Source organism: Trematomus bernacchii, unplaced genomic scaffold (assembly GCF_902827165.1).
Source record: "Trematomus bernacchii unplaced genomic scaffold, fTreBer1.1, whole genome shotgun sequence".
Lineage (NCBI taxonomy): Eukaryota > Metazoa > Chordata > Actinopteri > Perciformes > Nototheniidae > Trematomus > Trematomus bernacchii.
In genome coordinates this window covers 19116259-19141561 of record NW_022988050.1, presented here as the reverse complement: position 1 = coordinate 19141561, position 25303 = coordinate 19116259, and positions in this window count along the sequence as shown.

Genomic DNA, 25303 nt, shown 5'->3' with positions numbered 1-25303 from the left:
CACCTAATCCGTGACAAATGGAAACTGCACTCATTTGCTTTGGGTGTGGTGAAAACAGAGGAAAGACATGTTGGTGAAGCATGCGCCCGTTTCTTGAGTGGGATATAGCAAACATGGTCAAAACTGTAGGAACAGATAGCACTCACAGAATACAATCTACCATGTGTAGCGCACAAAATACAGAAGGGAATCACAGCAGTTCTCTCTGACATCTCGTTTTGTCGGAAAATTGTTAGACTCTATGCAGAATAATTCAGAAATCATGTTTTAATAAAGTAATAAACCCTATGATTTCTCCAACTGGTTTGTCATGAATTTGTTTTGTGCAACACCACACGTGTATTTGTTATATCTCCCCCAAAAAACAAGTAAATACTAGTATTGTGATTAACACTATAACATTTATTTTTCATTCGAAAATTGAGAACTTGCGGTGTTCTCGGATGATAAATCTCCATGTGGCTAACACTGGTTAAGCCTCAGAGTGAGAGTGCAGAAGATTGATATATGCTGTGTGATCTTCAAGTGCTCCTCATAGAGGTCCAGTGGCCCCTCCCTGTCTGGCATATATGTCAATAGAAACTGCATTTCTTCTAGAGGTTTCGACAGCCAAACCACAATGCTGATCAATGGGACTACAATCCGTCGGCCTGCAGCTGAGCAAATCAGAACATCATGTGTCTGCTTAGGGATCCGGCTGTCCACCAAAGCGTACTCCATCACAGCGGACGGAGGGATGGCCTGTCAGCGTGGAGGACGAGTGATACATGACGCCCACAGACGAGGCCAGAGATACTGAGTGAGGGATGATGGGGATGGATTGATAAAAGACAGGGGTGTTGTCTCTATCGTGGAGTGAGTAATGACACTGAGTGTGTGTGTACAGCTATTTCAATGTCTATTTCATGTGTCTTATGAGGGGCATGTGTGTTTGTTTGCCAGTTTGCATGTCGTTGTTTCCAGATCTGCTCAGCTGATTGATGAATATTGCTCGATGACTGATAAAGAGCTTTAAAATGATGAAATCCGTGATGATAGCCGTCGCCTTTCAAAGAGGTGTCAAGCAGCAGCTGCGACCCGTGACACATTGTCAGGCATGGCTTTAGCAAAAGCAAAGGCTGTGCTGTTGAGTCACCAAATTCTAGACATGTGGTTGTGGGAGTGTTTGTTACGTAGGAGGTAATAGGGTGGTCAGGTCGTGGATGGTTTAAAAGGTACAAATATTGGATGGTTAACCCAAGGGCCAGAAATGGTATACTACATGAATGGGGCGAAGCCTGCGAGCTAGTTCAGGCAGTCAACTCGAGCACTTATGCTGTATTCATACATAACGCCCCTTGCCACTCTTCAACCAACCAAACAGAGTGTCCTTAATATGCCGCTCTATTTAACCTGCCAGATCTCTCTCTATGCTTTGCTTGCTGCTGCTATTGCTGCAGCTACTTCCACATCGCTGCTGCTTGCCTGCCCCACCACCACCCCAGCTTCCACCCCAGCTTCCACCTGTAGGCTCGGGGGTTAGTTATTTAATCATCACTCATCGTGCTATGTATATCTGTGGAGTGATGAGGCCCGAGCCTAGACGCCAAACTCAACTATATGCTGCTTCTAATAAACATGTTAAAGGAACACGTGAGTTGTCTGACTGAACTATCATTCAAGAAAAATGGATAGATGTAAATATAGAAAGTTAGTTTCAGACAGACAAACTGTCTTCATGTTGGAGCTATAAAACAGAAAACAGTAATATGATTTGGTACTATAGCTGGATTTTAGGGATTTTGGAAATAATATTATTTAATGTTTATATTCATTAATTAATGTACTGATGGTTCTAAAAGCTGTTGCATGTTCAATGACATTGACTGCACTGAGCTCCTGAGAGTACCCCTCTTCATTCAAGAGCACTGACACCACCCGGGAGCATGTACAATTCCAACCTGCGAGTGCCAATGTAAATACTAGCCTATGTTTAACCGTTTAATGAATAGACTGTAGCCATAGTGGTCTTTTTCCTTGTTATCCAATGTTGGTGGTATGTGCAAATGAAGGCTTTTTGCCTTTTCTCTGAGTACAAACGTAGTCCACCCACCAGCAAAGGAGTGCCCCATGTCAACCAATACAATTTAATAAAAATACATTTTTAATCGAGAATAACCCTAGTCTCAAGAAAAGGGTCACATGTGGTGGTACATTGCCGGTGTTTTTTTGGTCTTTGTAATGCTTTCTCCTCAGGTTCTGGATGTGAAGAAATTATTTCCTTGTTATTTTTAAGGGAAAAACTAAACAAATTGGAAACAGAATTAACATTGATTTATTTTATGTATAGTGTGGATTATGGGCTGCTAGCACACATGACATACCTGTAGTGGTGGTTGTAAGTAGATTTACTCAAGTATTGTAAATACAATCTGGCGCGCCCCCCAGATTGGGAACCACTGACAGTTCATATTTGACTACAGACAAGATGTCAGACATAATGTAAGTGCTCCATGTGCTAAAAGGAGTTGTGAATGTTTAGGATTCATAATATAACTCAAATTAACAAACCGATGCCTGGTGTGCACACACAAACAACTAGGACTGAGAACCTGTTGGCCAAAAAGGCGAAGCACCATGGTGTTAATCTTGGGGGACACAGCTTCCTGTGACGGTCAACTTAAATTGTCCCCTTCTTTACAAACAACCAGAGACAGCCTTTCGGTGCATGGCTACACTGAATTGAACATTCAGTTCCAATGTTTGTGCTTGCAGGAGGGAACACTCTATTCCCTGTCTTATTTTCTCTCTCTCTGACTCTGGTACGGTGTGAGTATGAATTAGTGCAGTTGGCATGAAACGGCCATGACTCACAGTTGAAGACCCGAGATGTGAAGTCCTGAGATATCCTCTGTGGTAGCTGTCAAACTTGAATCTCTCTCCCCTACTCCCACACTCACACACACACACACTTTCACACCATCGGGGACTTCTAGCTGTGGGGTAGTAGAGTGTAGACTTGTAAAATATTCAACAGGTTGTGATACCTCCCTCCCTCCCTCCCTCCATCTATCCATGTGTCTGGAAAAAAAGACATCTCTCACACTATGAGAGCGAGGTTTGATTCTTGATTCTTTGGGAAAACACTATGTTGCATGTAGTGGGCCTGACACACACACACACACACACACACACACACACACACACACACACACACACACACACACACACACACACACACACACACACACACATAAACATGACTTAGTGGAATAAGGCGGAGAGCCTGTGTAGTGATACTGTTGTTGAAGCCTTCTCCATTCGATATTATAGATGCATTTCACACTGCGCTCTCTGATCTCCATTTACATGGTTGAGGTGTTATCTGATGGTCATGGTATCTATACAATGTGTAGTGTTTGTGTGTTTGTGTGAGTACAGAGATACCCAAACGACCTTATTGCCTCTTCTTAAATACCCCCGAAAGGACTGTGTCATTGATTTTACGTACGAAACCATCACTGATGATGAAAAGCCATTTAGTGTGATAACAGTGTGTGTGTGTGTGTGTGTGTGTGTGTGTGTGTGTGTGTGTGTGTGTGTGTGTGTGTGTGTGTGTGTGTGTGTGTGTGTATGTGTGTGTGTGTGTGTGTGAGAAAGAAACACAGAGAAAGAGAGGGGGATATTCAGTCATCATAGCTGTACCCGCTTCAAGAATACTGTTGATACATTTTACATGTGTACTTCAAAACACAAATGAATTAATGTAGAGCAGAATGAGGTTCAAAATACAGTACTCACATTTATTTCCAACTTAAATCCTGCCCCAGAGCAAGCTTCTACTGTAAAGCCCCCGAAAGCCAAGAGCAGAGCCCAGAGAAGAGGCCTTTTTGTCAGTTACCTCAGACACCGTGTGAGCAGTGGCGGCCGGCCCATAGGGCCGCCCCCCCTCTTCCCACATGTTTGATTGTCATTAAAAATTAAAAATAAATAAAAATATATATTTTTAAAATATATATATATTTTTTTTTAATGAACAAGGTAAATATTATATAGTTGGTATCAGTAAAATGTATAATCTACAATAAAATCTCGTTTAAAATTGTGTTACGATGTCTAAAGTTACTGATAAGTCACATGTTTCCTGCCTGGCCGCAGCGTGTATCATTACCCTCTCTCGTCCGGGCGGTAAGAAAGGAGCCCTCAGCCAGAGCAGCAGCAGCCAACAAGCTGACTGTTGCTATCTGTAAATTATGACGCCGAAACATAATTTCAGCCAATCAGCGTCGTCAGATCTGATGGTCATAGGGCGCCAATTTCAGCACCCAATGCACCAGTGTTCTGCAGTTTGTGTGGGCCTACTCAACCCTGTCTCCTAAAAATTACGTTCCCACAGAACTAAACTGCATTCTCAATTACGTTTAGCTAGAAACGTATTTTCTCCCACATTACGTTGGTTATGAACGTATCTCAAATACGTTTATTTTCTACATATCTTCTAGAAACATATTTTCTCCCACGTTACGTTGGTTATGAACGTATCTCAAATACGTTTATTTTCTACATATCTTCTAGAAACATATTTTCTCCCACGTTACGTTTGTTATGAACTTATCTCAAATACGTTTATTTTCTACATATCTTTGCCATTTATTGTCTTGCTTATAATAATGATAATAGTCATTTATAAATATCATTTTAGAGCACACATTTGAAATCGACGATCGGGCTTGATATCCTATGGTGAAATTAAAATCAGTAGGCGAGGCTGTAATTTCGCCAGCTGCGAGGCAGAAAATAATAGTTTTAACATGCCAAAAAGCTGCTGTGTCGTTTATTGCACCTCAAACATTAAAACAAATCCAGAGTTACGTGTTTCTGTACTTCCTCTAAGAAGAAAGGACAGTATACAACAGAAGAGCTCTGTGGCTTCAGGCTTGATCGCCGTTCAAATGACAGCTGGTTTCCCCAAAAGTGGGCAGGGCTGTAAAGTGACGTAGGAAAGATCCTCAGCTCGCTGATTGGATGTTTTAGCCGCAATGCACGTCGGGATATGGTGTTAATGCGATATGAAAAAAATCAGAGTTTAGGATGGCCGAAGACACTACACTACCCATAATCCCCAGCTATCGTTTGGGACTACAGTCCCGTTGACAAACCCCGTGATTAATCTTCAAGCTCTGGGATTGGATGTTGGAGTGGCAGTGCGCCAAGGTTACGCCGAGCGCCAAACAGCTCTTTGAAATGGAACGAAACCACGGCAGACTTTCCAAAACTGGACTCGAACGCCCCCCCCCAGAACTACACATGCTGGCTATTGTGTTTCGCAACATGTTCTATGGCACGTCTCTACTGGGAATTGTAGTTTTAAAAGACGTTTTCGTTTTTCCCAAAATTAGAAGTTGACAGTATTAAACTGTGTACAGCCCTGGAGGTTTAGGGGATAGGAAACAAATTGGTGTGTACAAATGTAAAACATGTAATTAATAAATGGGTGAAAATCGCTTGTGTCCATAATGGGAAGCATTAATATATACCCACATGCCAGCTCATTGTTACTTTGTAATTCTACTCCACTACAATTCAGAGGTTAACCTGGTATTTTTACTCCACTACATTTATTTTAGTTACTTTGCAGATTCTGATTAATGATGTGAAATATAAACAACCCTTAAAGCAGACTTTAGTTACACCTGAGTAAAATTCAGGGAAGGTGATTGTCAAGTGCCAACAATCAGGAGAGATATTAGTTGGTGCTTGAGAAGACTAAACATTTATCTGCAGATCTCTATAAAGTATATTCATTACTCGTTATTCTCTACTAATAGTTAATTAAAAACTGTATATAATAGCTATTTTGCACATCCCTTTCAAGACTTTCTAAGGTTTATTGACATATCATATACACAACTATGTTGAAGTTATGCAATTAATGAAAAACTTGGGTCACAGGTTCCTCAACAGTGCATTACAAGACATCTATCAATATGTGTGTATTCCTCCACCATTAAACTCAAATTCTGCACATGTCTTATACTATCTACATACATAAGAGTATAATTAATATATATATAATATCAGTTAAAATAAGTGCTTCAACACAGTTAACATTGCAGGAAAGCAATATATTAGACGTTAAGTACTTTGTCAGGCTTAATATTTATCTGTAGATAGATACCCCCAAAGCTTTTTTCTTATTTGAAAGAAAACCTAAAGTATTCTTTAATGTGTTAATAAAGGTTAATTAGTTTGTCTGTTTTGCACATCCTCATATTAATATCTTTGTACATCAGGCACTAAACTGTTTTATTGTAGAGATCACTTACAGTATCTTCTTGATTTTTTATATTCTATATTTCTATCATTGACCTTCTACTTTCCCCCTATGAAAGTATGTACTCTTAATATTTTATTCATCAAATAACATTATTCAACAAAAATAACATTATTCAACAAAAATAATTAAATAACGTGCTTTAACCACTAGGCGGTGCACACAAGGTACACACAGTATACTAATAATAACTTTGTATTATTAGTGTAGGACACTTATGTATGTATAACATCTGAAGATGTGTAGTTTTATTCATGTTTTTACATAATTGTACAGGATATTGCTATATTATTTCTCATGTTTACTTCTACACATTAATATCTGATTTGTAAAACATCAAAGACAGAAAGGTATATCCGTCATTTAATGTTAAGCTATTGAAATTGTGATTCCAGAGATGTGTCTCCCATCACCCAAATCCCCTGACTATTCTCTCAACTCAGTATTTACATTCTTATATTCAAAGAAAATCAGTAATATCTTTAAAAACTACAAGTCCTTTTCTATCAGCTGTGCACCGTTATGGTGTAAATATAACCTATCTACCAATTGGATCAAATATAAAAGTCAGCCGTATTAGTATTGATACTGCAAGGAGACGTATTTTGTGAAAAGAAATGTAAGATGTTGTTTAATTGTTGATATATTTATGATCCACGTCACGTATTCAGTTTCGGCGGCAGTTCTTCCTGTTTGTCCAAAGGTCTTCTAATCAGGGCTCTATAAATAAAGAACTATGGCAGATGTGTAATATTTAATGCAGCCGAACCGTGTATTACAATGCCGTTATGTGATGACTTTCAAAGAGAAAAGCAAGAACACTCGGAATAAAGTATTATTATTATTTTTTTTAATGTTTTCGGATTTCACATCGCATAAACACCATATCCCAACGTGCATTGCGGCTAAAACATCCAATCAGCAAGCTGAGGATCTTTCCTACGTCTGTTTCCGGTATTGCTCCTGTAATGAGAGTTCACATTTATGCTACATTGAAGGGTGGAATTGACTACACATCTTCAGAAACATAATTTGCTTCAGATATACTGTAACTCATAGCAATATTGTAACCATTAAGAAAAGCCAACTGCATTAAAAACCCAGTTAACAAACACTAGGTAAAGTATTTTTCCTTCAGTAATGAAGAGGTAATTCCAATGTAGACACACCTGGGGTCGCTGTTCAGTCTGTTACGCTGAGCCATGGATTGTCTGGAACGTAAAAGGGACGAAGAAGACAAAGTGAAGTGACGTACTTCCGGTTCAATGTGAAAACATTCCCAGTTAAACCATAGATATATATAAAAACATATGTTTATATATATCTATGAGTTAAACAACAGAAACAAATCGCTTAATAAAAAGATAAAACACTGGCATGTAATTTACGTTAGAATAAATAGAATGGTTTTGAATAATAGATGAGAGTAAAATCTACGTCACAGCCCCACCCACTTTTGGGGAAACCAACGCTGTCATTTGAACGGCGATCAAGCCTGAAGCCACAGAGCTCTTCTGCTGTCCTTAGAGGAAGTTTGAGGTGTTTGAGGTGCAATAAACGACACAGCAGCTTTTTGGCATGTTAAAACTCTGCCTCGCAGCTGGCGAAATTACAGCCTCGCCTACTGATTTTAATTTAACCATAGGATATCAAGCCCGATCGTCGATTTCAAATGTGTGCTCTAAAATGATATTTATAAATGACTATTATCATTATTATAAGCAAGACAATAAATGGCAAAGATATGTAGAAAATAAACGTATTTGAGATAAGTTCATAACAAACGTAACGTGGGAGAAAATATGTTTCTAGAAGATATGTAGAAAATAAACGTATTTGAGATACGTTCATAACCAACGTAACGTGGGAGAAAATACGTTTCTAGCTAAACGTAATTGAGAATGCAGTTTAGTTCTGTGGGAACGTAATTTTTAGGAGACAGGGTTGGCCTACTGTATGTTGCACAGTTTATACTGTAGAAACTATGTCCAGGACAAAGTATTTGGAAGTTTTGGAAGATTCATAGCTAACCACACTGAAGATTATGGATTATCTCATATTTTTAAGCCTCAATTTGTCCTCCCCCCCCCCCCCTCTAACATCACCAGAAGTCATAATTTAAGGGGTCATTTCTCAAAATGTTCGTCCGGGGGAGCATACCCCCGGACCCCCCTAGTATGGTTTGGTCACCATTTCCATAGCCCCATCAAAATATTTTCCACCAGCCGCCACTGCCTGTGAGCAGTCTCATCTGCTGTCCTAACACCAATCAGAGTAAAGCTCTTATTATACAATAGACAATATAAAGTCAACTGTAAGGCCCCATGTCTACATGGTGTCTGTTATGCTGGAATGGCACTGGGCACTTTTTTACTGTTGTCTTTTGTTAGCTATTTTTGTACTTTATATTTATTTGACATTGTTTTTTTATCCATGAACACCAAACAGAAGCTGCTTGCTCTCACACTTGGTATGAATAAGCTAGTAAACACTTCATCTCACTCAGTCACACACTAACCGGCATCAAAAATCTACCGGCTGATCTGCTCATACAAAGATACTTTTTGGTCTTTGTTGTGATATTTTAGGTCTGAAAAAAAACAGCCAAAAATGAGCTTTTCCTACAATGATATCACCATTGCTTTTCTTATAAGTTGCAATATATTTAACTTAAAGTGCTCAAAGCGGTCACATAAAAACTGCAGAGGATGGATGCAACAGTTTTTCTCGAGGCTGCCACCCGATATAACAAAGAAAGACGCTGGGGCTCAGAAAAATACCCTATGTGGACGCAGGCACTAACTAAACTAGATTAAAATTTGAAAGGCAAAACTAAAAAGCCAATTTCGATTACATTATGAAGAGAATATCTCTCTACTCAGAGGGAGAGAGACCAATGCTACATGTTCAAGTGCCCCAGTGCAACACTATATTGAGTCTTTATAATCAAGCTGCATCTAATCCACTGTGCAAACACCTTGTGTGGTCATAAAACATGGCCTGGACTCCACATTTATAATAAAAACATTGGAAAACCTCACTCAACAACAACTCAACCCAATAAAGCAACTAACACATCCTCATATCAAAGTCTCATCCAAAGTCTTTCATCAGGATATGATTTGTCATCTTTATGGTTAAGGTTTGCTGAAGCAACTGAAAGTAGATTAAGGTCTGCCAAAGATTGTGGTCATGTGTTAAGCTTCTCTCAAAGTTTATTGAAACTCAATATTCACAATCCCTTATGCACCATGAAAGAGTTATCGATCACTACATTCATTTCTCCTCTCCATATTGGCCGTGAAGCGATACCTTTGATCATTCCGTGAAAAAACATTTAGAGATCTGCACAAGCTAATATTCGACTTTAGCAATCTAAGTTATTAAAATTGAATTGGGTATCATCCAACGTTAGCATTTCTTTAGCACAATATTCTCACAAGGTTTTCATCAACAGGGTTGCCTTGCTAATCTGCGGTGAAACGGATACATATGGCCTGGTATATTAAGGTTGATTGAAAAAAACCTCAATATTGGTTTCGCAAAATTAGGTACATTTGTACGTATACGTCAAAAAGCAGCTTACAGTCTTTCCTAGGTTTTAAAATAGGATGAGGCATATAATGTAGAAGTTGAGGATTCTAAATGTGGCTAGTATTCTTTGAGGGTAATCTTTTTTTTTTATGGTTCACATTTTTCTAGGAAACAATGACTGCATAATGCATTAACACACCATAACATACAGTGTTACACGGACAGTAAAGGATATGACTCTTAATTCTATATTTAACTCAAAAAGCTGAAATACTTGTTTAAAAGAAGAACAATTTCTCTGGGACTTTTCTAAACCCTCATCTAAATGCATGTATGTATGGGCGTACATGTATTAGTAGAGTGGATGGCTTCCTCGGGCTCACTCACCCCCCATCTTCTCCCTGTGCAGGCAGGGCCGGCTGAAAGAAGAAAATCAATGCTTGGCGTCTCAATGAATGTGGCGAGTACTGGATTGATCGCAACTCTAAATTGGGTCAACAGGATTGTCTATTTAAAGGGCAAGACCCCTTAATCATCGTTTTAGCTGAGATAGACTCTCAGGCACACACTGTTCCTTTACTAACACAGCGTTATCTCCACCTCAACGCAACAGGAACCAGAAAGCACACATTAACATGTAGTACCACATGCCTGCCAGTAGGAAACCACATTAGGTGTTTCAAACCACATACAAAATGAATTATAACACGTGCCTTTACCAGTTACACAGCACCTCCAGTATACTTGACATACAGTAATCAGAGCAATTAGAAAAATGCACTGAGTTTGACAAATTATGTATCTAGGGGGGCATCATGTCGGTGGTTTTTGGGTTTACTATTATTTCAAATCAAAACATTTTTGTACTTAAATATCAGTCTTGAAAACAACACATTGACCAGATCATCAATTTGTTGGTGCTGTCTATCAGTTTGTATACTTCCCTGATAGTATACAGCCATGCGCCGTGCCACATTCGCTGTGCAAATATGTAAAATTAGACTGTGCAGTTTTGTTTCAAATCGCACACGGCTGCTGTGCCCTCCCCTCAGCTGGTAGCTTGATAGCTAGCTAGCTAGGACCGTTCGCAGTAACAAATCCTTATAGGCTGCTCATTTAACCTTATAAAATTAACTTTGGCATATTTTCCGACACCAGTATAGTGGTAAGTTACTTATCTAGTAAAAAAAAAACATGTATTACTTGTATTTGTGTAATGCTGAGTTTACTACAGTAACTGCAATCGCCTAGCTTATGCTACATAGTCAAGACTTTGATAACGGAGTGTAAAAAGTGTCCAGCGTTCAAAACTCATCTTTTAGACCGCCAGAGTTTACCATACGGGCACTGTTAGTGCGATACATTTTGCCATACTTTGCATTTGGACACATTCAAAACAGTAAATGTTGGTACAAAAGTCAAATTGAAACACACCAATGGCCGTGTTTTGTTGATAACATGATCAAGCAAAACATCTCTTCTCTAGCAACCTCTTTCAATTCCTCCTAAGCAGAGAGATGTACAGTATTTCCATCGGTAAGAAAACCCATTCTTAATAAAAACCTACTGTGTAGTAGTAATGTTGCAAATATTTCTTATTTTTTACTTATTTGGAATTTTCCTTATATATTTCTTTTTTTACCTACTTTGCAACTCACCAGATACCAAAGCAAATTCCTTGTATGTGTTAACGTACCTGGCAATAAACTTGATTCTGATTCTGATATATCTAACACTAGATGTTTGAGCTATAATTGTCTCAAACCAAGCGTCAAGTTGCATAAGAGCAACCACACAAACACAGACCCTTCCCCCGTCGTACTTGAAGCTGCCCTATGACCTTTCACCTCCGAGACATTCAATACCATCGGCAGTAGAAATAGAGTAAGGCATCGGAGGCCAGTAACAGACCTGTTTATTTAGTTTCTTATATGGCTTTCCGTAACAGACCCACTGGGGAGTAGAGAAACAGTCGGGTCAGCAGCTTTTCTGCCATTGCCCTTAGGCTCTATGTTTGTGTGTGTATACAACGTTTTAATGTGTGTGTGTGTGTGTGTGTGTGTGTGTGTGTGTGTGTGTGTGTGTGTGTGTGTGTGTCTTGGGAGGCCAGGGTTGTGGGGTTAGCTGCACAAGGCATGTACAGATGCAATGGTTTGCGTCCTTGTATACAACTAATCCAGTTCTTATGGCTTTTCTGCTCACAACTTACTTCCATGTTCCCTTATTCCCCTCTGTTAGCTGAGGCAATAAAAAGGGGGGTCACTTTTATTAGTCCATGACTCTAATCCCAAACCGCAGTGGCCAAATCTGCATTCTGGCAAATCAATTAATGGCAACATTCATTCACTGATAAGTCGATTAGTGGGTGTGTTTTTCATTGCCAAGCTGACATGTAATCAGAGGCTGGTTTCAACAGAAAACGCTGGGACTGCTTATCACTGCCTGATTCACTGCATTATCCAGAAGTGAGTGTGTACGTGTTTGTTTGTGTGTACTGGTGGTTGTCACCAGGCTTGGGGAGTGATGGGTTACATGTAATGGGATTGCGCAATCACCATACAAAAAAAGGTAACTGCATTTCCTTAGTTACATAAAAAGATGTTATCACATAACTGTTACATTTCTTAAAAGATTGGTATTACTAGCAGGATGACAATGTTATTAAACAACTAAAATGAACATATAGTGTTTGTTGTATTTTTTCTCTGTAAACTGTACTGTTCTGTAGGCTAATACTTTAAGTGTGAATCTATATGCCTATACTGCATGAATCTGCTTTATGGTTTTCACTTTCTTTGGTTCATTTGTTCTGTTTTTAATTCAGTAGGTGAACCTATTGTGGTGTCTCGTCAAATGTGTTAGTTGTGTTTGTTTTATGTCTGTCATTTCAAGTCTAGTCAGGTATTTATGTAGAGTCAGGTTTTCATGTTACTTCACGTCTTGTCTGTCTATTTATGTCTGTCATCTCTAGTCAAGTCCCCGTGTTTCATGTCATGTCTCGTTTTCCCATTTCCTGTTTTATTTTGTACTTACCTCTTGTCTTTCATTTCAGGCCCTGTTACCTCCTCCCTTTGTGTGTTTTCCCGCCATCGTCAGCGTCTGCCCCGCCCCTGATTGTTTCCACCTGTTCCCACTTCCCTCATGTTTAAATAGTCCTTGGTTGCGGTCGAATAGTCCATTTAGCTTAGGAACCTTCCTAACGGAGTGAAATGACCCGGAAGTCCCTCAGTGGCAGCCATGATAAGTGCCGTTCGAATTCTCTAAATTAAAAGGAAAGGAGGTTTCAAACTTCCTTTATAACCTCCTTTAGCTTAGCACTGGACCTCCCTAACCGAAAGGAGAGGAGAAAGTGCTGCCCCACAATGCCTTGCGGCCGCGGCATTTACCGTAACACAACAGTCGGCCGTTCACGGAAACAACCGATTATGAACGAGAAATGATATCATGAAAGTTACGGTTCAAAACGTATGTGGTAAGTTGCCAAAGTGCTTTGTTTTGAACGTTCATCAGTATTATAATCAAAAAGAGAAATATGGACGTTAGTTTTTACTGAAATGATCAAATAAAGTCAACATTTCACAGTCTTTACTGAGCTGTGTGGGGTTTGTTCAACTTTTAAAAGATGTTTGAATGGTGATATACACAGTGATAGATGTTAAGGACTAACGTTTATAATAAATACATTTGTATTGCTTTTAAGATCTTTTCATACAATCATACGTATTGGGATCATTTGTATTAATGTGGACCGGAGGGAGAGGGTGACGAGCATAAGTTTCACTTTCCTTTTTTATTTCAATTCCAACTTTGGTCATGAAGAATATGTTTCTCTGTTGTCCCCGTTCATAAAGCATAAAACAACAGCATCAGAGCACGGTGCAGAGTCTCTAGATGAGTTTACAGTAGTCCCTGGTTCTTATTAAACATCCATGTTGTAGTCCGCTGTATAGAAAACTGTAGTTTCCATAGTTTCCCCACAGCAGCAGGCGCACATTTATGACCTCCGCTGGCGCATCATAAACACGTCGGATAGTGAAAGTGCAGTCGGATTCTCTAAAGTACCGCAGTCTCTTCTCCTAAATCCTTTTGAATTCTCCTATCCACTATCCCTTAACCCCATGACGTTTCACTCCGAGGTCAAGGAATAGACGATAGGGTTAGAATTTAGGAGCTGATTTTTTGGAGTATTCGACCGCAACCCTTGTCGAGTCGTTGCAATTGAGTCCAGTATTTTTGTACCTCGTTCAAACACCTATATGTTCATAAAATAGTGTGAGTGACCTTAACTGTTTGTATTAAACTATAACAGAACATTTTCTGTTAGCATCTGCTCTTGTGTTTCCTTGTTGGTGTATACACTACTCAAATAAAAGGTTACTGATTACATTTTTGTATTGGAATGGAATGGTTTAAAGCAGGGGTGCCCACACTTTTTCAGCTTGGGAGCTACTTTTAAAATGACCAAGCCCAAAAGATCTACCTACAGGGCTGCCCCTGCCCAATCTGTGTCGTGAGTGCGGGGGGAGGGGTGCTAGTTGACTAAACGGCGGATAAACTGTGGCTTCAGATGAGGAGGTGAGGCCCCCTCATAACTGCATGAACACGTATGGCACAATACAACTCAGACTGGCTTACCTGTACGTAAATCAAGTGGCAAAGGCCATAGTAAGGATGGATGATAGGCTAACTTAAAAAAATAAAAATAAAAATATTTTCCTTTTTTTTTTTTCAATGCCATGCGATCTACCCACACTACCTTTGCGATCGACCGGTCGATCGCGATCGACGTATTGGGCACCCCTGGTTTAAAGTAACTCTCCCAACCCTGGTTGAAACAGCAATAGGCTGCATTACTGCGTATCTTCACACAGCAAAAGACAGGTTGTGACTTTGGAATTATCAGGTAAGCGTGACTATATTCATGTAATAAAATGACTGACTCAATACCTAGGTTTATGACTAAATACATGCAAAACCAATTCCAATCAGCTGTATTTTGTGTTTGGTAGTAATTAATGTTATAGTGTTGGCATTACAAACTTAAATGTTAGCGTGTTAGCATGCAACCAATGATCCGACAAATTGGAGATGGGTTGTATTCTGCTTTTTCTCAAAGTATGTGGTCCTTGGTGATGAACACTGCCCCTACACTCCTCAACAACTTCATTCGAATGCATATAAGCGACTGCACCCCCATTACATTGAGCTGTGCAGTCTGATGCACCTTCATTTTATGTAAATGCTATACATGTTTTTTGGTCAACTACAACTTACAGTATGCATACTTTCAGCTACAAAACCCAGAAAAACATATGTCTACCTCTTTTTTAAGTTTCAGCCTTTGCCCTTTGTCATTGTCAATGAAAAGCAAAGGGTAGGAGTTATTACATTTATTCAAACACACTCTTCTTTGAAGATCTAAGACTTGAGGATACTTTAAGCAACATTAAATGGATAACAAGACTTTGAACAATTAACCTTGTTGCATTTTCTAGTATTTATTACTGAATCAAGTTATTAAAATACATTTGAGCACATTTTGGCAAATTAAAACTATTTATAATGTTTTAATTAGTAGACTAAAACACTTGCAACATTAAAGATGTCCACTGTCTGATACAATTCAGAAGGTTTTTCTAACCAATATATTAATGAATACAAATCCTTATAATAGGAACATTTTGCATCTAATAATACAATTAATTATTGGAAAACAAATTATCTTGAGCTGTGCAGTTTTCTTTCATAAAGTTAACTGTCTAATGTGGGAGCCGTTGGTGTAAAATGTTCATCTGATTTAAAACCAAGCCAAAGAGCAGTGAGATCACATGAGGTTAAGAGGTAGAACCCGATTGGTCCTCCTATAATGATTTTCTTTGCAGTTGGAATGAGAACACTTTGGGACACACATTGAACTTTTTCCTTTTCCAAATATGGGGCCAACAATGCTCGAAAGTAAAAATAAACCAGACAAAATGTCAAACAGGATGAATAATTAATTTCTTACAAAAAAGTCAGATGAAACCGTGTAATTCGAAGGCATGGGTTGGCCATACACCCTCATGCATAAATAATGAGAGAAACAAACAATGGGTAGCATGATTTGCTTGTAGCGGATTTAATAATGTATACAAAAATATGTATTGATACTCTTGTTATGTATCATAAATACATGAATTGGAACAAAATGTGAAGGACAGAGATCAAAACACTGTTATATTGAGTATCAGAATGTAATACCTCAGGAAACGACCCATCAAAATTTGATAGGCATAATGGATATTGTTATTTTGAAGGTTGTTACCGATATATTTCAGATAAAGTGCTTTACAAATGAAATGTTTTATCAACTAATAACTACAAAACTTAAAGGGGACCTATCATGCAAAATGCACTTTTGTACGTCTTTTAAACATGAATATGTGTCCCCGGTGTTCCAGGGAACTCACCAAGTGTCAGAAAACACAACCCTCTCTATTTTCCTCCATACCCAAATCTCTAAAAAAGGGGCTGCAACGGATCTGATAAAAACTGATCCAGATTTGAACACTGTCCTGACGTCAGGACGGTGGCGCTACGGCTATTGGGCCAACTCAGGAGGAGACAGCCACGGCCATTGCCGTTCGAAAGCGCTGGAGACGATGTAGTACATATGCCAGGCCTGTAGATGGTGCTGTTCTCACAGAATCAGCCCTTGCAAAAACAGAGCTAAAAAATGTCAAATTGAGCAAAATGAGGCATGGCTAAAATGCATGATCTGTTTGGTATTTTGAAAAAAAAAAAGTATAAATATGCCTTATATAGGTATGGTCCTACACTATATTATTCAAATATAGCATGATAGGTCCACTTTAACTAATCAAATACATATGAATGAACAAATTATGATTAAATGTTTCCACTGAATGCAAGGCTGGACAATTTATTAACCAGTTAAGCCCCGAGCCTGTTTTTCAGGCCTCAGGCTCGAAAATTACATTCCCAGAACAAATGACCATATCTTCACTTCTAAAAGGGATACATTAATAATATTTTTTCTCAAAGCAATGACAAACCTGTGAGTTGGATGTAGAAAAGTCAGAATCAATATAGATTTGTTTTATTTTAAAGTAAATTCAGATTGAACATAGTAAAAAAAAAACATTACTTATAGTGAAAACCACCCTTGAATGATGGGATAGTAGACTAAAAGCTTTAGGAATCCAAACTATAACATATAAGAAGTACCCTGTATTAAGATTGATGCAAAACAAGTGACATTTTACCTTTTTAGAGAGGTTTAGCAAAAAAACAAACACCTTTGGGGTCATTTGGGTGGATTTGCCATTTCTCTGGAACCCATTGGTCGATTTTGGTGATTGACATCTCTTTTGAACCGTTAGAGCCAATATAATCGAAGGGGAAGTTCCACATACACACACACGTTACCATTGAGGAGTGAGTGTGACTCGCACGCAGTCGAAAGCTATGTTACGCTCTGAAAACTGAAACCTAGGCTCAAACTAGTAAATATGAAGATGGATTATCAGTAATCATTTCAAAGTGACACAGACACATTGGATTAACCATTGGATTAACCTTCAGCAGCGTTTTTATCGTTTTGATGCCATTGAACACAACTTTTGATCAGAACAACAGCTAAGGTAAGAATATCTCCGTGTTTCCTCCGTGAAGCTACGTGTTGTGATGTCTGTTCTGATCGCTCAGTAATGATACTTATATGTCTGGAATAAGTGGAATCTCAGTTTGCAGATCCGATAAGTAATAAGGGTATTTTACCTTGAGTTCTGTGCTAACTGCGTTAGCATTTTTTCGCTCAGGGCTAATTCAGAGCGTTTGTTATTACCCTTATGTTTCGTTTTGCTAAAAATTGTCAATATGTGACCTGCTCCATCGAAATCAGTCGCATTGACCCGAAGACACATTTTGAGTTGTATACACTGTTGGAAAGAGGAGATTCCTAGCTTTCTAATGATATCAGGATTGTTGTTGTACTCCAAATATTAAGCAAAATATGTCACATTATATAATGACTGTTACCGAGTCATCATTTTGAGAAAAAGGCCTTCAAAGTTTCCTCTTCTCTGGAATCCATCCATCTGATTAATTATTAGCGGAGCAAATGATCAAAATACTACGGAGGGAAGATATTTTGATTTGGATTACTGGTCTGGGGGAAGCTCGCAAGTGTGTGTGTGTGTGTGTGTGTATACGTGTGTGTGTGTTTGTGTATTTTTGCGTTTGTGTGTATTGTGTTTGTTTCCCGGGGAAAACACTCACGAGAAACACCGGCTGTTGTTATGCCTGCTGTGACGTTAAATTACTCCGTTCTCCGCTTGTAATTATGCCGTTACAAGCTTCAAAGTTGTATTTATCATCTGAATTTGCCGAAACAAGTTTAATATTCTGAAAGCCAAGACTTTGTTTATTTGAAATGAGATGATAACAAACTGTAACGGACCCTGCCGTGTTATCTATGATTACTATACGCCTTACATTCATGATTTCAGCCGGAGGGAGGGGAAACAACCGTGTTTCACCTGCCACGTTCAGAAGAATAGATGTCGTTTTAAATGGCGGGAAAGTAGCAGGTTCTGCTTGGACTTCGCTGCATTTTTGCCTTTGACTGCTCTTTGTACCTTGGTGCCATGTGAATTGGACTGAGATGGATCTTCTCCATCTCAGTCTCTCAGCATGTTTCTGGGAGATCTCACCCCCCCCCCCCCCCCCCTTGTCAGAATGATGACAAGCAGGCATCAAGCAGAGAGGCAGCAAAAGAAGAGAGTGATCTATGGCCTGCTTAGTTCTTTCATATTTGAAAGTTAGGCTGCAGAACGGTACCACAAACTCTGTGTGCTTTTGAGAAATATGGATACCTTTATGCCTAGTAAATCAGAGAAATAACATTTTCCTACTCACATCCTACCTTAAATACCCAACATACAGTGTAACTTGGAGAATATCTGTGTCTGACCATTGTAAACTTATCACTGGGATCCCACAGGGTTCTGTACAGGGTCCCCACTTGTTCTCTCTATACACCAATTCACTCACCTACTGTATGTCATCTGTTCTTTTTGCTTCTCCTACCACAGCTATGCAAATGATACACAACGGATTGTGTATTTTCCCCGGTCTGGAACCCAGGTAGTCGCACGCATCTCTGCTTGGCATGGTTACATCTCTCAGGGGTACACACACTTGAAACAAAAACAAACAAGGATTGCTTTCTTTCCAGGGAAGGACTCTCCCACCCATAACCTGACTATCAGGTGTTGTGACACTTGACCACCAACTGTCCTTTACTACCAACTACCCTCCCTTCATCCAGGACATGGTTAAACCATACTCTCCAGCACTACACGTTGCTCTGCATCTGCCAATTGGCTCACTACTCCCTCACTGCAAGTGGGACTCAGGTACCCCTGAACAAAAACACATCCTGGCTAAAAAAAGGCGAGAAAAAGTTCCATATTATAATAAGGACAACAGAAAGTCTACACATCTGCAAACTGAAAACCTTGGCGAAAGAATTAAATAAAATATGACTTCTGTATATGGCACTTGAAGTGTGTCGAAGCCAATGCACCTACAATGGTTTGGCTTATTGAAAGCTACGTTCTTACAGGCTTCTTGCTCATGTGGAGAAGAGAGGAAGAGGATTAGGAAGAATGATGGGGAAGATGGGTGACATCTCCAGAACTCCTCATTGACTATTAAAAAAGCTAGCACAACTAAACATATGAATTAGAGAACAAGTTATTTTGCTTTTCAAAATGACTTTCAAGCTACAGTATAGGTACATCTTTGTGTTGTCCATGATCTCTTGGGGCGGTAAACTTTAGCAGTTTGTATATTAATATTCTCTCTTCAGTTCTTGCTGGCCTCACATCTTACAGAAATAAAAGTATTCAGAATCAGAATCAGAATACCTTTATTAGTCCCACGGAGGGGAAATGTGCGTATGTTACAGCAGGAAAAAGAGCCACAGACAGCTTAATGTTACATCATTTTATGCATATGTGACATGCATTTAAAAAAAAGTACTAAGTTATGATATAATTTTAAAAATATATAATAAAAAAGAAAAAGTTACATAATTAAAAAAATATATAGCCAGGTATATATTACACAGTTATTAACGGCATCTATATATATTGCACATCTAGCACATATTGCACATAGGTGGTTGGTATTTAACAGCAGCAAGTTACACAATTTACAAAATACAAAATACACACCTTGTAACAGTTCTAAGGATTTATCAGCCAGGTATATATTACACAGTTATTAACGGCATTTATATTTTGCACATATTGCACATAGTTTGTTGGTATTTAGCAGCAAGGGGTCATATAGTCTGTGTTGTGGTGTGTATGTGTGTGTGTGTGTGGGGGGGGGGGTCAACTAGGGGCTGTGCTGGTTGTATAGTCTGACCGCTGCAGGAAGGAAAGACCTGCGGTATCTCTCCGTGAGACAGCGGGGATGCAGCAGCCTATCGCTGAAGGAGCTGCACAGTGAGGACAGGGTGTGATAATGTAGAGTTGCCATAGACATATGCGCCACAAATCTAGTTTTAGAATTAGTTGTGGGAGGTCTTCTCAATTCCCCCACCCATGCTAGCTGCTTTGATGATCATGAAAACAATAACAGCAATAAAAGAGAAAAACTAAAATGCATGAAAGCTGCACAACAGACAGATTAAGATGAAGTATCTCCATTGGTTTTCCTCACTAAAACGTGGTGCAAGGTATCTTGACTTTGAAGTCTGAGCTGTGAGGATGTAAAGTAATAAACTCCATCCTCTTTGCCTCATAAATCAGAAGAAGTTGTCAGCAATTGCAGTGAGACTCCATAATGTAACCTAAGATGAGGAGGTGTGTTCGTTAGCCGATATGGCGCAGCGCAGAGGCACGCCTGCGATTTGGCATGTGTAGGTTTGTTGTCTGATGATTTAATGAGGCTTGTACAAACGCACAGACACACACAAATACAAACACACCTACACTAAGTGTCTTAGTGTATGTGAGTCGAGAGCAGCAGGTTTAACAGAAGCTTGATGAGAGACAGATGAAGACAATCAGACGGAAAGGAAAAAAAACACTGTGATGTGCAGGACACACACACACACACACATTGTGTCATCTATTCAGGTAAATTGCAACACAAACATATGCACACCAGGCAGCTCCAAAACAATTTAAAAAACACTTTTGGAATGACATATCTTTCCCTTTTATCAAAGCACACATACTAAAAAGTGTGCTTTGATAAAAAGGGAAATCTCAGCTGTTGATGGCCAATATTGTGTAATGCATCTTTAAATATTAAAGCACATCATGCCAGTGCCTACATTTCTTTGTGATATCTGATTAAACTATGAATTTCTATAAAGAAAAAAAGTATTTAAGTTAATAGTGCGTATCTCAATTCATTCACACTTCCCTCGGCACTTAGGCCAATGGTTTATATTGAAGATGTAAATCAGCTCACTGCTATAGATTCATTCTTTAAAGCCAAAAAAGGCAGCTCACTGTCTTTTAAGCAAACATAGCTGACAGACAAGGAGATAAGCTTTTGTTAGGGACTACTTTCTGCAGCAAAATAATCTACATTTAGTGCCTTAGTGAGTTTTTCTGGCAGCAGAACAGTCTACGTGGGTTTTTTCTCCAAATAATAATACTTGTATATTGCCATATTTTAATCATGAAAGTGCAAAGAGGTTGGTCTTTTGTGCACACAAGTAGGTGTGTGAGCTATTTAGGCTCCTGTTTGTTCAGCAGTGCCAAGTGCAAAAGTTCTAGGTGGAGTGGGATATAGATTGAAGGGTCACATGGTCTCAACGCTCTGATGGAGCCGAGCCAACCCAGTGACACATGACGACAACAGCTCAACAAATGATGAATCAGCTTCTCCACGTAATCATATTGTCGTCTGGGTGGTGCAGAACACAGCAACACAAAACTGCAGCCTTAGCAAGGGTTTTCAAACGTTTAATTGGCATTATAACGAAAGCCACAAAGTGATAGTTTACAAAGTTTGATAAACTGTATAAACATCTTATAGGATAGCATCCATCCGTTGCTTTGTCAAACCATCAGGATAGTCTTTTCTCATCACCAGTCTAAGAACCAACGTCAACCACCTCATTTGAATGAAGCTCCCATCTGATTTTGGTCTGTCTCCCATCTGTGCACCGTGTGCTCTGCACTTGGCATCAAAACACCAAATTATTTGAGATTGCTTGTGGACATTGTTGCACCGCCACAAGGCCCTTATATATTCATGGTTTTAAAGAAAGAGCCACTCACCACAACGGCGTGGTTTATTTATGTGTTTTTTGACAACAATGGAGCTCTATGGCACATATGAAAAAGATAATCAAGCTTTGAAACAAAGATGCAGGACTAATAAAATCATCCAATAGCACCAGGGCTTTGTAACATTTGGTCACGTTTTAGTTAACATATTTCCTGATTCTTGACTTCCCCCAAGATCATCTGTTTTCCTGATAAACTCTGCATAATCTACATATGCCCTATCTTCATCAGTTATGTCCCACTCACTACACCACTGGTTGGACTTCAATTTTTTTATCTGATACAAATACTTATGTTATAATTAAATAGAGCATTTGCATTTTGCTGCAAATGCTGTATTGTTTTTCAACGAGAACCAACCAAGATAGGCCACCCACCTGTCTATGATTCGCATTTTGACTTTTGATTGGTGGGTGAAAATTGACATATTATATATGACATATAATATTAAAAGTATAACCTTTTGATTACATTTGTAATATATCCTTCAATAAATAATATGCAGAGAATATAAGTATGTATGTATGTATGTATGTATGTATGTATGTATGTATGTATGTATGTATGTATGTATGTATGTATGTATGTATGTATGTATGTATGTATGTATGTATGTCCTTTGATCTTATTTTCTCAACAACTCATCCCACCCACTTTAACTTGGTGGGGACCATAGTCAAAAAATATTCCTAGGGGAGGATACGGGAAACTGTAGTGTTGAATGTGAAGTGGTTCGGATGGCGGTTCTCGACAAAAAGCAATACCGGAGGATAAGCAATTAGCCTGTTCCGAATAGTCATGCTTCGAACTGCCACTGCACCAGTCAATCAAACAGCCAATGAAAATATGCAACAACTGTGTATTACTCATCAGCTTGTCAACACTGACTGGGCAATATCAGATTTGTTTATAAAAAGTCAGTAGTGCCAAACTTGTGTATCGATCCAACACTACTTTGCAGACAAAGCGGGAAAAAAGCTTCACTCAGGCTCTGCCAGACGCCGAGATGATTAGGACAAGGTGTTGATAGCCCAACAGATGGACCGACAGTAAGAGGGGCCTAACTCAAACCACACACACACACATACACACACATACACACATTTCATTCCACACTGACAGCTTGGCCGCCTGATAAAGAAAGTCCTTAACGCCCGGTGTGTGGCAGGGCAATCAGAAACAAGTGACCCTACCCATCAAGCCACGGGGAATATATTGAAAAGATTCAATTAAGGATGTGGGGTGATGGCAGGAATGAAGGGTGGGGGTGATTTTATGGATGGATGGGTTTAGGGGGGCTGCCAGTCAGACTGGTTCCAGTGAACACAGATGGAGAGACGGGTGTCAACTATTGGGACAGGTGAGCTGGTGGAACCAAGAGTTAAAAAGAAAGGGTTGATGACGCAGGGGGGAGGGGGAGCAGCAGCTATCATTCACCCAATCTCTGAATCAGGGTGACAAAAGGTACAGTTTGCAGATTTCGTTGGCGAGAAAATGCCCCACAGAGATTTACTTGATAACACAACATGTCACTTTGGAAAAGACAATGGTTCAAGATGTTGAAAAAATCTGGAAAACAAAAGGAAAGTCAGTCACCTCTTTAGTTTATACGACAACTTGCAGACACATGGCAAAATGTGTCTTTACATCTGACAGAACATTTACTACTACAGTACTGCAGTTCATGTCGCTGCCAATTCCATGAAAGCTGTGAAAAGGGTTGTGTGTATCTACACTTACAAAGTCCTGCCACTCGAATAGACAGTATCCATTACCCCATGTCTACGATCAACGTCCACTGCATTTATTTGTCTCTGTCAAGCCGCATAGTAAAGCTTTGGAATCAATTCATCTCAGTTATTCAGTAGCCCTCTTAGGGAACTTTCAGCATGGAAAAAAAAGCATTGATTCATAAAAAAATAAGTATAGAGAGAATAAAAAAGTAAATAAAAAGTGAGAAGATGTCAATATGTTACAATGTAATGCTAGCTTGAACCCAAAAGGTAATTGTTTATAGCCCAGACCAGGGCTGGAAATGTGTTTTTTCTTCAAAAAAGAAATGTGTCTCGTCTCTTCCACATGTTTTTATCATGCATTCAAAAAGTCTCTCTATGCTCTCCCACTAGCCGAAGCAAACTGAAAGGAGCATAAATGCATCATCATGTAACTCAATGGAACCCTCCATTAACGTTAGCTGTTAGCTCTGTTATTTAGCTAGCTGGTGGTCCAGGGAAAGTGCTGCCCTCCTGCTGCTAACAGCTCAAACTAACTAATACCAAACGATTGACTATACAATTGACTTTACACAATCAAGTTAATAGTCATACACAAATTAAACATACCCACAAGTGAGTTACTGCTAGCTTAATGCTGTACATGTGGCACGCTAGAGACATTTTTGCCATAGATATTAAAAGTTACCACAAGCAAGTTTGGGATTACACACCCTGATGCATTAGCACACAGGCAATAAAGAGTGGTAATCTCGGGGGTACAGGGACTCCTAAAGGTACTTGATGGGATTGCACCGGGTCTGTAGAAAGATTAGGGATTGCAAATTATTTCCTAAAAATTTAATTAAATCAATTTTCATAAACCTGTTGTCCGTGATCTAGTTAGGCGTCCGTGAGTAACAGTTCCTCCCAGAGATTGTAACACCACTGTAGTGCTTATAGCAATTAGCTAACATTAGCTGCAAAGTTGTGGTAAGAATTGATGCATGGTTAGGAAGGGATAAATGTACAGTTTTCGGTAATGTCGCTATGGAACAGTGTTTAGGAAATCCCAGTCTTAGAACAAAAATAAAAGCGGCAGGATCCAGTACAGTATCTAGTACAGTACAAGTAAATCCTACAGCTGATGATCCACTGAGCCATAGTGTTTTGTTTGCGGCAAAGTCGTGGGAGACAATTCTATGAAGCCAGTCTACATGCAATGGCACCAGAGAAACCAAACACGCCGGGATAGTCAGTAAAAGTTGGGTTGAATACCATTACAAACAGGCAAAAATGTAGGTGAATCATCACAGATGAGTGAGTGGGTACTAGGGCTGCCCCCTAATAGTCGAATAATCACTAGTCGACTAATAAAATCTTAATCGAGCAATTTTTCAATAGTCGATTAGTTAAAAAAAAGA